Consider the following 15,779-nt stretch of genomic DNA (forward strand, 5'->3'; position numbering starts at 1 on the left):
GAAGCAAATGAATAAATAAAAATAGAGAATACAGAATGAGTTGTGAGAGTTACAGTATCTTCCTTATGAGAAAAATTATGCATTATTTTAGAGCAATGAAAAAAACCTACTTAATATTAAAATCTGAGGTTACTAGTGAAATCACTCAACATTCAGTTCATTCAGACAAATAAGGAATTTATTACACAGTACATTGCTTAGGAAATGTATTGCTCCAGAATGTTATCCCTTGTTGATTTAGGCAACTTGAGAAGTCACTTAACAGTTGCCTGTAGAGTAGGTTTACCAACCACTATCAGATAAAGTAAGATCTTGCTTAAGTCAGGATTGACTCCTGGTGACTACTTAGGGTCATCCATGCTGTTTTCCTGGCAACAATACAGAACTGGTTTATCGTTACTGTACCCTCCTCTAGGATTTTTTCTTAACCTCCTCAGTCAGCTAAGAGCCCTGGGATCTCCCAGCAGTCTCCCAGCTAAGGATACTATATTTAGCTTTTTTTGAGATTAGTTTGGGTCAAATAGGTGTTGCTCTGTGATGTGAACATTATTAGCTATGGTAACTAAATAGAACTCTATTCAGTAACAGGTGCCTCTGAACATCAGTTACTGGGAGACGAACGTTGGAAGGGTTATCGCCTTCTCAGCTTGTGGAAATAGGGTACTGGTATAAATGGGAATACTGGGCTAAATGGTTTTATGGGTTGAACTATCACTGCTGTCCTTGCACTGTTTAGAAAATTATTCTGAATCAGATGTCATCTGGATGCTGCTTGGGGAAGTTGTGGCATATCTGCTGGGCATCAGGTTAGGGAAGGCTGTTTTAGAAGTACAGAGGTCAACATTTGTTACTGAAATTATTTGGCCTTTTTACAGATGTTCTGAAGCTATTCCAGATTACAGGTTACCACATTCTAGAAAATCCTATATATAAGGAAATCTTAATCTGGATTTAGAATGTGGAAGATTTGCTCAAAATTCTTTAAATAGATAATAGGATGGTTATTTAACTGTCTTGAAGAATATTTTTGTGTGAATCAGCCTTAATGTCAGCATGATTTTTTTTTTCTTCCAGGTAACATTTGGATGCAATTCCTGCTTTGTTAAGCACTTACTGAACCATACCAGCCAAATTACACATCTTTTTATAGATTTCTCTCTCTAAAGACAAGTTATATTTTATACAATGCAGAGCAAGGTTTTCCTGGAAAATCCACCTTTCAGGTTATTGAGGAACTTTCTGAGGTTGCTAGGCAGTATTAAGTTGAGAGACACAAAAGAATGCTAAAAGCAAGTCCTAAGCAAAGAAAAATAAGAACTGCCATATTTCTTTCTTTTTTTTAAATAGTGGAGACTTACAGAGGAAAGGCATAAAAGAACAGAAATGGGTGGAAGAGCAGAAATGATTTGGAGATAATTTTAAAGGCCAAATCAGTGTGCTCACACAATGCATGAGCCACAGAATTATTACTGAGGCTGCTTTAGGTTTTGTAAACTCTAAATTTTCACCAAAGGTCAGAATGGCAAGCTGCACTGCTTTGCACACAATCATCTTTCAGACTATATGAGGGAGAGGTGTGGATGGAAACCTTATGCTTCATTTGTAACCAACTTCTTGGGAATACATAAAACTCTTTTCTTTTGTATAAATGCAGTAGATTCAAAGAGGGATGTTGTATGAAAAGCAGCCTGTTTCTGAGCCAGGAATAGTGTACAGCATGTTAAGTATCAGAGGTAAAGCATGTACCATTTGATAGAAGGATGCTGATTACATAGCAGCATATGCACAGATTGCAGGGTGTCTCACCCAAACACAGATCCTTTCAGGGATCCCACCCTCCCACTCCCTCTGCATAACTTCCAGGGTTTCTGAAAGAGTTATTAAAGTATTTAAACCACCAGCACCTGTTCTTGAGTGGGGAGATTTCCATATTTTTCCTGAATTTGAAAGAGCAAAACCAGCATTTCCTCCTTTCCCCAGAACTAAACTTTTAAACCCATGGCTCCAATTTCTCCTTTTCATCTTGCTTATCATGTCCAAGCAGCTTTGGAGTGGTGATTTTTGTACAGATCCAAACCTAGAGTAACAGAGGAGAAAGGATTTTTATTTTAATAAAGGCAATCAAGCGAATACTTGGGGAATAAGCTAAACTAACAGGAAGTGTAGATTTACATACAAAACCTAGCAAGCAGAGAGGAAAATAGGTGGAGAAGCAAAAAGTGATACTTCTTCCTGCCTATACTTTCCCTGCCACTGGTTTCAGTTGTTCCAGAGTTTGAGTCAGAGGGCCTGAGCCCCAGACTTCATAAGGAAACTTGTTCCTACAATCCTTGTTGTTCTCAAGACTTGCAGTCCACTCACAATTGGGTGTGTGTTGGGGGGGGGGGGTTGTTTTCTTTCCTAGCCTGAATGTCAGCCTTCTGCCTTTTGTTGAAACAGAAACAGTGGCTTTATGAAGCTAGTCACCAAGTAGTCTATAGGACCTTAAACACACACACACACACACACATTTTATTTATATGGCTGTTATGGGAATCCATGTCTCACAACACCCTGCTCCCTAGCTTAGAAAGGTTTGAGGAACAGGGTAGCAGAATGCCAGCTAACAACAACAAGAAAAAACATGAAATACGACAAAGTTGGCTCTATTTATTACAGTTGAGCCTAGGAGGTTCAATCATGAATCATACCCATTAAGGCTGGTGTTGTGCATAACACATACCTCCCCCTTCTTCCCCCCACCCCAAAGGAAAGAATTCTCTCTGCTTTGAAAGGCTTCGTGGACTGAAATGCCCTCACAGGAGAAATATGGTTTGAAACTGTGCAAGTAAATCAGGACTCCAGAAGTATGGCAATGTCAGAACAACCAAGCAGAACTAATAAATAAAATCTCAAAGGAATGTTGCATGTGAAAATTATTGTAATTTTACAAACACCTCATTAAAATGGCAGGTGTCTTTTAAATCTTTGAAATTGGTAAGTAACAATATTGCAAAATCTGCATTGCGATTAGGAGTTCTTTTTAAAACTCTGTTGATGGGAATGAAATGACGTGCAATTTATCCTTTACTTAGGCAGTTCTCACATGTAACCTGAATTTTTAAAATATTAGCAAATGAAAACTCAGAAGGAAAAAAACTTTATAGAGACTACTGAGCAATTACTACTAACTTTTGCAAGAATTCCATAATCAGTTGTTGAATAATGTTTCAATTCCATGTGCACTACACTGACTCAGTTCAACATAACTGGAGGGTACCAGTTTGAACAAGGTGATTTTAGAAATTTAGTAACAATATCAGCTGAAATCAAACTGCTCATTAAACATATTTGAAGTTCAACAGAAATCTAATTTCTGAAATGCTAACAATTTTATTGTATTTTTTTGAAAAAATGTTTGCCTCTTCTTTTTCATTTCTGGTTTATTGCTCATTATAGTCAAGCAGAGATACTGTACCTCGTTTCCACTGTATATGAAGGTTGAAGTGGGAACCAGCATTTCCCAGTCAAAGATGGCTTTTACATAAACATGTAACAACCACTTGGCTTCAAGGCCATCAAGCACTGTGCCAAAGAGCAGCTAATTCAGAAAGGCAGAATAAAAAGTTTAAACTCCAAGGCTATCTTCTCACTGGCAGTGGGTAATCGTGTATGGCTTCATTCTTGTCTAAAAATAAAGATATTAATCTAATTGAGCTGTGTCTGTACATCATCTGCCAAGTCTAGCTGAGGAGTCAAACTAATCCATGAAGCATTATATCAGAAGACCTGTGATTTATAGGCAGGTCCTGTGTGTCTCTGTGTACATACCATGACGCTATGCAGCATGTGTATTCAAATGCAGATGAATTTCAACAAAGTAACCTACATAAGAAGTGCTTTCATAAGCTATTTTAAAAACATTGCCTACTCTTATCAGAGTGATAGTTACGTGATATGACTTAGAAAACTCAGCTAGATATGGTTAAAAATCAAAGGTCCACTTCATATGTAATGACAAGTCATACTTTCTCAATATATACCTGAGCAACAGTAAGCCTTGGACTTGCATTTTCTCCTTCCTTAGTATGGCTGTGAGGCTGGGCACATCACTTTCACTTTTGAATGGCTTGGGATTCCACATTACATCTGAACTTGAAAGAAAACTTGATTAGTTGAAACTATAATTGTTAACAAGTCACAATCACAAACCACAGTTCATCCTGTCTGGTTTGAGGTAATGAGCTTGAATGCCAAATTTCTCCATAATATCTGGAAAGTTTTTAAAACCATAACTCCAGTTTCACCTGAACCCACCTGAGTTCCTAAAGAGGAGAAATTGCTGACCTCATAGCAAAAACATGTAATTGTTCCTCAAATTGGGCTCAGTGTTGGGGGACTGGAAGTAGCCAATGAAATCTATTTTTAAAAAGGAGCATGGGAGAGATCCAGAAAATTATCAGCCAGTCAAGTTAACATATGTTTTGGTAACTTGGTGGAAGCGCTAATCAAAAGAAAAATAACTAAGGATATTGAGGAGTAAGCCTTGTAGAATGATTGGCATAGTTTTTGCAAAGATGAATGTTACCTCATCAAGCTTTCCAGTGTATTTTTAGAATGCTGATAGCTACATGGATAGAGGTGATTGATCCTGTATTCTTGGATGAAGTTTCTCATCAAAGGCTCCTGAATAGAGTTCCTATCCCTTTGTGGATTGCTATCTGGTTAAAGTAAATAGAATAAATGGGCAATTTTCTCTAGGGAAGTTAGTAAGAAATGGACTCTTTCAACTGAGACATTCTATGTTGGGACTAGTGCTTTTTAACTTGTTCATAAGTTATCCTGACTGATGGGTAAGTAGTGAGCTGGTTAAGTTTGTGGATCATGGATAATACTAAACTATACAAGCTCCAGAAGGATCTCTTTAAACATTGTCAATCAAATGGCAAACTGAGTTTGATTGATGTAAATGTAAAGTGATGCACATTACACAACCCCCTCCCAAGCTTTACATATATACTATTTCAGTTAATGAAGTTGTTGACTAAATGTATGTCCGTACTGAAAAAGGCAAATTTCATCCTTTAGATCATTAGGAAAGGACTGAAAATAAAACTGCTCACATTGTTTTCCTCTTACTGAAATCTATGGTATGTCTGCATCTGGACATACTGGTCACCACATTTATAAAACAACATCAAACTGGAAAAATTGCACAGGAGAGCAGCCAAAACAATTAGAGGACACAAACATCTTTTTTATAACAAAAGGCTGAGAAAGTTTGGGACACCTGAGCTTGGAAATAGAGACTGAATGAGGACATGATTAACATGTGCAAAATAACACATGACATGAAGAAAGTAGGGCATTTTTCTTTCTCTTTCAAAATATTAGGACCAGGAATCATCGAGTGAAACTTATTAGAAGGAGGTTTAGAACAGATGGAAGAAATCTACTTCTTCAAACAGCAGATCATTAACCTAACAGATGGATACTAACTTGGATGGTTTTAAAAGAAGATTGGAAGGGAAGATGGAGGATGTGAGGGCTGAGGCTGGCAAGGCAGGATCCAGTGGTTCCTAGGCAAGGGATGGCTGTTATATACACATATTTCAACCATCCAAAGCCATCAATTGACAACCAGGTATCCATTAATTTGGAAGTTTGGAAGAAGAAGCCTAGAGTTTAACTCCAGAGAATACATACATATAAACATGTCTAGTTGCCTCTCTCTGACATCTTTGCACTGCAGTGACAATCAACTGTTGGGTGTGAGACTTTATACAATCCAGATTCTAATCTACCCAGTTGTATGCAGGAGTCTTCTCTCGTCAAGCTGAAAAATTGGCCTAAAGATTAAGTGTTCTGGAAACCTGTAATTTATTTTCTAGGTTGGGTATGAAATTTAACAGAGGACACCTCTATCATAGGCAGTTAAGCACAAGTCTCATCATTACTTCTGAACTGGGGACATTGCATGTCTCCAAATATACTTGCAGAGGAACAACAGCAGGAGAAAGGTATGTTTCTTTTTCCTGCCTGGGAGAATCATCTAGTTGGCCTCTGTATGAAACAGAATACTGGAATAAATTGGGCTTTGGCCTGATGTAGCAGGACTATTCCTATTTTCTTATGATGTATTAGAAATATTTAATCAATTTAAAAGCTAAGTATATGATCCCAGCTTCCCTTACACAGCTACACAGAAGAAGATAAGGCAGGGCAAGCATGTAAGGTGATGGGAGAAAACAGACCATAATGTAGACCAGGGATTTACATATGAGAGTCCAGTGCAGCATCCAGTCCTTAAGCCTTGGATATGGCCCCTAGATCCTTACAAAATCTGCAACAAAACTGTATCTTTTAATGTCACCAGAATGGAAAATTATTCAATATATGGGAAGGAATAATGTTGTGTATTTAATTTACATTTTCATTAAATCAAAGATAGTTTTTATCCAGGCTCTGCACACTTAAAAGACCACCTACTTTTTGCTGTGTGGCTCCTGTTATGTCACTCAGAGGCCAGAGTTGTGACCCACAGTCACAACTAAAGTTGCACAGCCCCAATCTAGGGGCTCTGAGCCATTGAGGTACAAAGGGAGGCACAAAGTTTGATTTGTAGGTAAAACAATATCCATCAAATTAAACTCATGTCTTCCACATGAGATGCAGTTGAAAAGAAAAATGCTCTTAGAGGGTTCTCTATCTCAATGAAATGCCCACATCTCTTTTCCTATTAATCAGCAGCATTCATTATGCAAAGCTTGGGGCTACAAGAACAAATAGTTGTTCTGTACTGTTTACATGAGCACTCTGCTAATTGTAGTAGCATTTCTGCATTTTTATTCATCCTGAAGGGAGGAAAAAAAGTAGAGTTTTCCATTGTTTTTCAAGTAGGCTGTGTAGTAGCAAATTCATTGAAACCAGCAAGACATACTTTTCCATAACTATATATAGGGTTATATTATTCCAAAACCGGGACTATACATAAGCACAACACAAATTGAGACTGAATGTTTAAAACCATTCACTGAGCTTTCCTGATCTCAACTGATCCCCCTAATACTTAAGCCTTTTGGTTTAAGCCTCAAGTGTAGTGTGGGTATTCTCGGGTTCAAGTGACATACCACCATCCTTTCTCTCGTAATTAATCAGCTCTAAAATGAGACTTGAATAATCCATACAAACTGAAAACAACTGTGAAAAGGCTGACACTTACCTTAAATGTCAAAGTTGTGATTGCCACCTGGAAAGCTACAACTGGTGAGAAGAAATCAGGGCAGAGGACTAACACCTTTAGAGCAGAACTATTAATAGTTTATGCATGCAAAATTGACTAAGACTTTGTACTGTAACTGTGTTCTAAATACTTGTGGTTAAATTATTCATGGGTTGAAAAAAATACCAGTATCTAGTAATAACATAGGTTATACTCTTGTATTTTGAAAGTTTATTGGGAAAGTGCCATTGTAAACACCCATCATATTAACGATAGAGTGCTGCAGGCACTGCAAATATTTGTCTTTCTTAGCCGAGTCCATTTGCTTTTCATATTAAAAAGTGCAATTTGGGGCAGCTTTTGAAGATGATGTGTGAGTTATTTCCAAAGCTTTTTGGGCCACTAGCATCCTTGGGGCCTCAAATCATGCACTGCTGCTTTAATTGCCATTTCTACAGTAAAAGTTCCAGGATGAGAGTGCTGTTGTTCAAATGATCCTGCACCTTGTTTAGGTCTACCAGGCATCAGTCAAAAATCAGTGCCTTCCTCATTCCTGAGAATGGGTGCTGGGTGGGATGCAATAACAATAAACTAAAACTAAAAGATGATCTCATACTTTGTTGGGAGCCATCTGCAATGGCTAAAAGTGAGTTCAATGCTTTTGGCACTGTGGCTGACTTGTTTCCTTTTTTCCATTTGCCAGCAGGAAAATTTAATTTCAGATAGGGAGCACTGGAAATGACTGCTTTCATTTTCGGGAAAAGGTCCAAAAGTTCCATAAGGGGTTAAGGAACATATGAATGAGAAATGTGGAGATACCAGGATTGGTTTCCATGCTGCCTTGAAAAGTCCAAGCAGTCCTCTTGTCTTAGTTTACTTAAAGGAGTCCATCCTATTCTGGTACCCTTCAGATACATTGAATTAAAAACATCCCCATTCCCAAATGGAGTGACCAATGTCTTCCATGTAATTAAAGGGTGGGAGGAAGAACCATTGTAGAAAGAGCTGAGCTAAGGCAAGTAACATAACACTGCATAATACAGACCACCAGTTTAAAACATTGATCAGATCAGACAATCTACAATTGGAAATAAATTATAGAGCTCCATTAAGCTTCAGTGGTATCTTACTAAGGATTGCTTTTCTAATTTATGGTAGAGTCTTCATCTCATAACAAGTGCTCTGCTGTACTATAGAGCTTTTAAGTGCATAACTTTTATGAGCAATAGTATACCACAGAGAGCCATAAGACATCCTGATTCTTCTATTAAATCAGTATCACTGATTTGCAAATTGCATCTAATATTTTACTGCATTTATTTAGAAAATATTAACTTGAAAAACCCTTAAGGTGAAGAACAACAATATGATCAGTCAGAAAACTATCATGAAATCCATAATAATCAAAGAATTTCCAGCAGCTTTGGCAAGTTGCTGCTGAAATTTCAGTTGACAAATTCCACAGTCAGCAATGAATCTGGTTTTTTAAGTCTGCTCAGAATGATCTAATTCCCGCTTCTGGCAGATTTCATGTGGACAATGATTCAATTTAAAAAAAAAAAAAAAGTTTAAAAAAGGACTCTCTTGATCATAGCTATTAATTTTACATAAATAGCTGCTAACCTCTCACATGAGAAAGGAGATACGGACTAAGGCACTCTCTCAAATATCCTGAACTTGGAATCACAGAATAAAGTTAAAAACCAGCATCATTATTTTGGCTTGGAAATACTGCCTTATGCCAGGATATGTTATGGTCCCCTTCAGAAGTCACTCCTCAGTGTCTTCAAAGAATGGATGAATACAACAGTAACTATTGATCAGTCCTGCACATCAGCTTGGAGGAAGTTTAGCCCCTTTCCTCCTTACAAAACAGCTTCAACTCAGGGAAGTTGGTGGGCTTCCTCGCATGAACTGCCCACTTCAGGTCCTTCCACAACATTTCTGTAGAATTAAGGTCAGGACTTTGACTTGGCCATTCCAAAACATTAACTTTCATTCTTTGGTCACAGAACTTGTGTGTTTGGGTTCTTGCATGGCCCACTTTCTCTTGAGCTTCAGTTCACAGACAGATACCCTGACATTTTCCTGTAGAATTTGCTGGTGCTATTCAGAATATGTAGTTCCATCCATGATGGCAAGCCATCCTGGTCCAGAGGTAGCAAAGCAGGCCCAGACCATGATACTGCCTCCACCATGTTTCATAGATGGGATAAGGTTCTTATGCTGGAATGTAGTGTTTGCCTTTTGCCAAACATGATGATTTTCATTCAAGCTCAAAAGTTCTATTTTGGTCTCATCTGTCTACAGAATATTCTTCCAATAGCCTTCTAGTTTATCAGTGTGGTCTTTTGTAAACTGTAGAGCAGAAGCAATGTTCTTTTTGGAGAGTAGTGGCTTTCTCCTTGCAACCCTGCCATGCACACATTGTTGTTCAGGGTTCTCCTGATGGTGGTCTTACAAGCACTGACATTTGCCAATGCAAGAGAGGCCTTTAGTTTCTTAGACATTACCCTGAGATTCTGGGCAGAGAAATACTGTATTTTGCTTCTACCAATTCTCATTCAGATTGTTGAAAGAGAATTTCTTTAAACATTATTTTAAAGGAAAAAAAATACCTTGGAGTAATTCTCATGGATAAAGTGCGTTCTTGCACTTCAGTGCCCAAAGGGTATGTGTGGATCTCCTGACTATATAATCATTTCTTTGGCAGTCTGCATCCTGGCTGTTTTCCTACAATTAGTTAAGACCCATGAGAAGACATAATGAGGGAAATCTTCCTATGGGCTTTTTCAATAGCAGTGCTATGGTCATTACCAAGGAGGAGTTTGACTCTTGAGAAATTATGAAGATTCTCCTTCCCCTGGAGAAATTTGGAGAAACCATGTACCCAACTTCTCTGCCTAGCAGTTTGGTGGATAATCTGAAAAGACTACTTTCTGCCCAGCTGTATAATAAAAAATGTATTTGTTAGCATTCAGATTGATTGTGGCTCTGAATGTGAAAAAGGTGTACTCTTGACCTAAAGAAGCCTATGCACTAGACAAGACTCATAGTTTGTCTAGCATATCTAGTTCTCAGCCCATCTTGGAGCTCTCCATGGTGCTACCTGCTTGCTTCCTTCTGTTGATCTGAGATTTGACCATGCTTCTGGAACTTCAATTTTACTGGCTATCTTAGAAGTTGGCTTTTGCTGCATGTGACCCTGAATACTGGATCCTAATTCCTGTTTGCTGGTTTGTCTTTTTGGGATAGATTTGATTCTGCTGACTGGAATCTGATTAGGAATGAACTCCTTGGATAGCTGAGCCAGCGACAGGACTTGCTGCTGAAATAGAAGTAATGCTTGGCATGAAATGATATAAATCATTTCTAGACACTTTCCCCCATGCAGTTTTTGCTTCATCACTCAAAATACTTTTTACCTCCTTTTGTAAGGCATGTAAAAACAGTTGTTATTAATAGCTAGCAAACTACTCAGAGCACTGTGAATTTAACAAAAATATATGGAAGAGCATGCCCACTTGATTTTCTAAGTTTTGATTAGTCAAATGCTTTATTTACCCATGCTGCAAGATGCCCCATATCACCCCAGAATAATTCAATGCAACAGCAATTCTTAAACAGTTTATTATCTGATTGCCTTGAATAATATTCTCCAGACCATTCAGATAAAGGTGACTAATGGCATATTTTGCTTAAGTCTTCATTAAGCAATCACATGGTTATGGATTATGGTCTGCCTGAACAAATGAAATAAAATAGTAAAGACAAATGTAAATGATGTTGGCTGTCTCATATTAAAAAAGGCATAGGATTTAATTCTATTTAAACTGGGATGGGACTTAGAATGCTTTGTCCAGATGGTGATGCTGAGGAGAAAACACAGCTAACAATCATGGTTAGTAAGGACTGTACAAGTTCAGACATCTTTATTGTAATTATGGACTAAAGTTAACTGTGCAGGAACATTCTAGAATGAAGAATCAGAAAATCTGAATGCTGTGAAGTCATAACCAGATTGTAATCACTCCATCCTGCAGTAAGATATCACGGATGTGGACATTTTTCTCCATTTAGCAGAAAAGGTGGGAGGTGAATAGCAGCCCAGGATAGGTTTCCTCCCCTTCTGAAATGTTGCTTGTAAATGATCATGCATATGTCTTTTTGTCAAAGTTGTTTCCATGGTAACAGATCTGTGCTCACTGAACACTATAAAATATGGCACTTTTATAGCTTTTCTTTTCATGGTGAGTTGTATGGGTGAGAAGGATTGAGAATTATATTTATTGTTTTCTGGATGAACTCAACTCTCTGGGGTAATAAGACCGTCAGAAAGCCATGAAGTTGTCAAGTAGTTCTCTCAGTCAATTTAACACTTTTCATAAGAAATATATATATTCCATTTATAGATGGCCAATAACTACACAGATAGTTATTAATAAGTACCTGTAAGAAAATTTATTAGAAATGTATCCCTAAAGTGGGGCACAAAAGAATGCTCCATGAAAGGGTTACAGATCTTTGGTGATATTTTTTTGTTTGTCTGTTTGGGTCTTTGCCCAAATTTCAAAGAAATTTCCAGTAATAGCAAATCTTTGAAAACAAGCTGGGAAGTGATTTGTGCTGTCAAAGAACCATTCCAAAAGGAATGATTTCATATACTGATGGACAACAGTGAAAAATGTTCAGCTGTTTCAACACAAATTTACACACGTTACTAATGAGTGGCAATCTAGGGTAGAAAAATCTAAACTCATCTTGATTAGTGGTACTCTTCCAAAAGCAAGGAAAGAGGATACAAATATAAACCACAAATAAATATATACTTTCTGAATGTTAGTTAATTGATTAAAATATTATACCTATCTGCATATAAGGACCACAATGATTGCTTGGTAAGCTTTGGATCTTCGCTGATAGCTATAGCACATATTCTCTCTCATAACAGGTTCAGTGGAATAAAGATCACTGGGAAGAAAACAGGAAAGTAACAAGCCTTCTCCTTCTTCCAGTATTTCTGTTGAAGAGCCCTGATTTCCTGACCTTGGCAATCTGAAGCTAATTATTTGTTCACCACTGATCTGCTGAATAGTGAACAATAACAGCCAGGGTTCTCAAAGGCTCAGTAGGCCATGGAGAGAAGCCAAGAGCCTCATTTGGCCCAGAGGCATCACTGATTATTTTTTTCTAGTTTGAAAGCCTTTAAAAAACTCTTATTGTAATTTATACTGAATCATTCATACTCGCTTAATAAAGAAAAAAAATAAATGGTATGATCTACATGAGAAATATAGAAAGCTGTCTGATACAGAGTCATACCATTGGTACATCTAGCTCACGATGACTGACACAATTTCCATTTCTTCTTTTATTTTATTACCTAGGTGGTGTTGTTTTGCTTAGTCTCCTACTAAGATGATCTTCAAATGCAGGAAGATCCTGTGGAAAAAAATGGGAGTGCTTTTTCTAGGACAAGACTTTCTGAAAGCAAACCTTGATGGAACTGTTTCCAAATGCTCTATCTTCTGCTAGAGAAAGCAGCTGAGAGAGAGCCTAATCATTGCCATGTGTTTTATTGTGTGTGGGCGCAAGGGTTGATTTGGAGATTTTCAAGCCAAATGGCTATATCCTCTCTTCTGTTATGATCAGGATATGCAAGCTTTTTCAGGCTGTGGGCTGCACTGCCCATTGAATAGTGTGTCAGAGTTAGCATTGCAAAACTATGTGTGTCTGGGACAAAAAATTGTGAAAAGCCTGGACAAAAAACTCAATCTGATCCAATTTCTTTGCAATCAATATAGGAAAAAGTATCGTTTATATAATTGCTACTCATGTATTTCATAATCCTCTCTTGTCATGATAAACATTTGGCTGCAATGTGGGGGCTTCTGGAGGGTTGCCCACAAGGCAGCAGGATAGATTCTGCAGGGGATAGATCATGCCTCTTTAGGAAAGTTGTATTACTTCACTTCAAAGTGTACTAACTCTGTTTTGCTGCATTTAAAGGTTCTCGTGATTCTGAGAGACAGGAAAGAATGCTATTGGCCTTTGGTCCTATAGTTCTGCAACTACCAGACTGCTATAGAAGGCAGATACAAGTTCATTCCAACTTCAGATGTTTCTAAATCAATTTTTGGGTTTCTCTAATGATGGTTATGATCAGATCACTTTTCAGCAATCCTGGTCTCAGGCTGCAACTTCCACCCTATTCTAATGAGATGTTTGATCAGGGCTACTCACTTATAAAACTCTCTTTATATGAAGCCATAAACAAGGAAGCCATGTTCTTGCATAGCAAGTTGTGTGAACCCATGTGCCTAATATCAAACTAAATTTCCAAATCTGACATTGGTTTCAGAAGGCATGGTGTTCAGCTGGCAGGTTTCCAGCTATTCATAACACTAAAATCCATTTCACTAAAAAGACTGCTTTTCCTACCAGCCCCAAAAATCAATCTGTCAAAGAAAATATTATAGGGACTAATACAGACTATTCCAGAAGATTTCAGAAGCATAGATACTCTATCTCTCCATGTGTCCATGCATGCACGCATACCCAGAGTAAGTGCGTGCATTTAATACTGTTTGGCAGGTAGGAGCTTCCTCTGATCCAGTTTCCACATTACTCTTCTGTAAGACACATTGTATATTAATGTTTGTTATAAAGTAAGAAAAAATGTTGCCTGGAGTTGAATGTTGATTACAATCTGACCCTTTCTGTAATAATTTCCTGCAAAGTCCACTTGTCAACATGATTAGGCTTTGCATGCTGGGAAATAAACACTATTAAAGGGCAGGCTGGGTACAAGAGTGCTGTAAATGTCTATTTTGCAAATTATTTTTCTGACAGCAGTATTTATCAAGTTACTCTTCACATTATTTAATGTTCATAATTTGGGAAAATGCCAGTAAGTCACTATTGACACTGACGTCTGTCACTACAGTTTATACTGTAGCCATCACAATTATTATTAGCAACAGAAATTGTAAATATTGTCAAGTAGTATTAGTAAGCTAGTAAGTTAGTTAATGTGCATAACTCACATATTTTAAACAACACTGCTTAACATTGATTTGGATATTTTCCAATAGAGTTTCTTCATTGCAACCTTCCCCTACCCAATTATTTCCAGGCATGGTGGACTACAATTTCCATTATTCCCAGTAAATATGGTCAATGGTCAGGACTGATGAGAGTTTTAGTTCAGCACAGGATATCAGCTCTATTGTTTGTTGTTCCTGTAATGAGGGGATTGCTTCACATTTCAGGAGATGAACATTTTCGATCAGGAGCAGAACGCAACGGTGACATTAAAAGGCCTACTGCTACTGAAAATGAAATTGCATGGCAAACATTACTGTATTGTTTAGTAGCATTTCAAGTGGCTATTTTAAAATACACAATCATCCATATAAATCAGTGGTGTCCAGGCCAGCCAGATATGCAAATATAAACCTCAATTGCTTAATTTCTATTCATCAGGACAAAAAAAAAAGTCCATTAAGGAGGTGGGGGCAGCATAATTTTTCCACTGATGTTCAACTATTTTTTTTAAAGCAGAAATTTACCTAGTCTGGAACAGGGGCATTTTGAAATTGTACAACAATTGCCTGTTTTTATTGAATAATAAAGACAAGTTGGCAAATAAATCATGCATTTTAATATTTTCCTTTAGAAGAAACAAGGTTTATAAAAATGAATATTACGAGAAAGGGAGAGGGTTGCAAACATAACTAATTTCTTCAGTTGTTTTATCTGGGTATGAGATAGGGAGTTAGACATTTCCTAAAATCACTTTTCTTCTCTGCTGGGTGAAAAGAAACTAAATTGTAACCATGTTTACTTAAACATGAATCTGCAGTTCAATTTTCTAGGGGGCAAGCATGCTTTCATTTTCAATAAAAAAAACATAACTACCCCAGTACTAAAATGATGCTAAAAAGCACCCATTGCAAAATATCAGAAGGAAGGATGTGCAGACACCACAAGAGGTCAGGCAAGAGAAAAAGGCAATAATGCCCACTAGATTCACACATTGCCCAAAGCCATGGTTTTAATCATCTTTTGCTGAACAAGCCATAATGGCCTACTGTAATGCTAAGTTATAAATCAGGAATTACTGTCTACAACGTCTGAGTTCACATTTTGCACTAAGTAAAATCCAGGCAAATCAGATTATGGTTTTGAGTGATGTGGGAATAAATGGAAGTTTAGGGCAAGATATGGCAGGGGTAATGGCCCTCTAAAGGTATAGCCCTCTAAAACATTTGAACTGTATCCATCATAATCTCTAGGCAGCATGAACATTAGTCAGACTATTGGTACATTTCAAACCAACTTCTATATTTGAAGGCTGAATTCCTACAAGAAATTAGCCATCCCATTTTAACCCAGTGTATTGTACAACCCCCACCAATGTGGTTAATTGTTGATGCAGTGTGACAGGCCACTTCTACTATTTGAACCTGGGACCCAACTGGCTAGAGAAGTCCATGGAGATCATTAAAATCAAGATGGCGGCTACGACCAGATGATGGAAACCCTGCTCCTTTTTAATGTGCAGTATGTGTGATGC

The 15,779-nt window shown here is 37.6% G+C and overlaps 1 long non-coding RNA gene across 3 annotated transcripts in view; it reads right to left on the minus strand.

Annotated features, from left to right (window-relative positions):
* LOC112540284 (uncharacterized) overlaps positions 1–15,779 on the minus strand; it is a 31,089-nt gene that overhangs the window by 2,691 nt on the left and 12,619 nt on the right. For 2 of the 3 annotated variants that reach the window (XR_015797959.1, XR_003084343.2), the window contains exons 2-4: positions 4,023–4,128; positions 3,458–3,667; positions 1,905–2,077 (exon numbers count right to left, since the gene is read on the minus strand). This is a non-coding gene — a long non-coding RNA (uncharacterized LOC112540284). The remainder of the gene's footprint in view (positions 1–1,904; positions 2,078–3,457; positions 3,668–4,022; positions 4,129–15,779) is intronic. The other variant, XR_015797958.1, reaches the window with a different exon arrangement.

The sequence above is a fragment of the Python bivittatus genome, unplaced genomic scaffold (assembly GCF_059951505.1).
Source record: "Python bivittatus isolate LINGU-HERP-01145 unplaced genomic scaffold, Pbiv_v1 ctg000610_np1212, whole genome shotgun sequence".
Classification (NCBI taxonomy): domain Eukaryota; kingdom Metazoa; phylum Chordata; class Lepidosauria; order Squamata; family Pythonidae; genus Python; species Python bivittatus.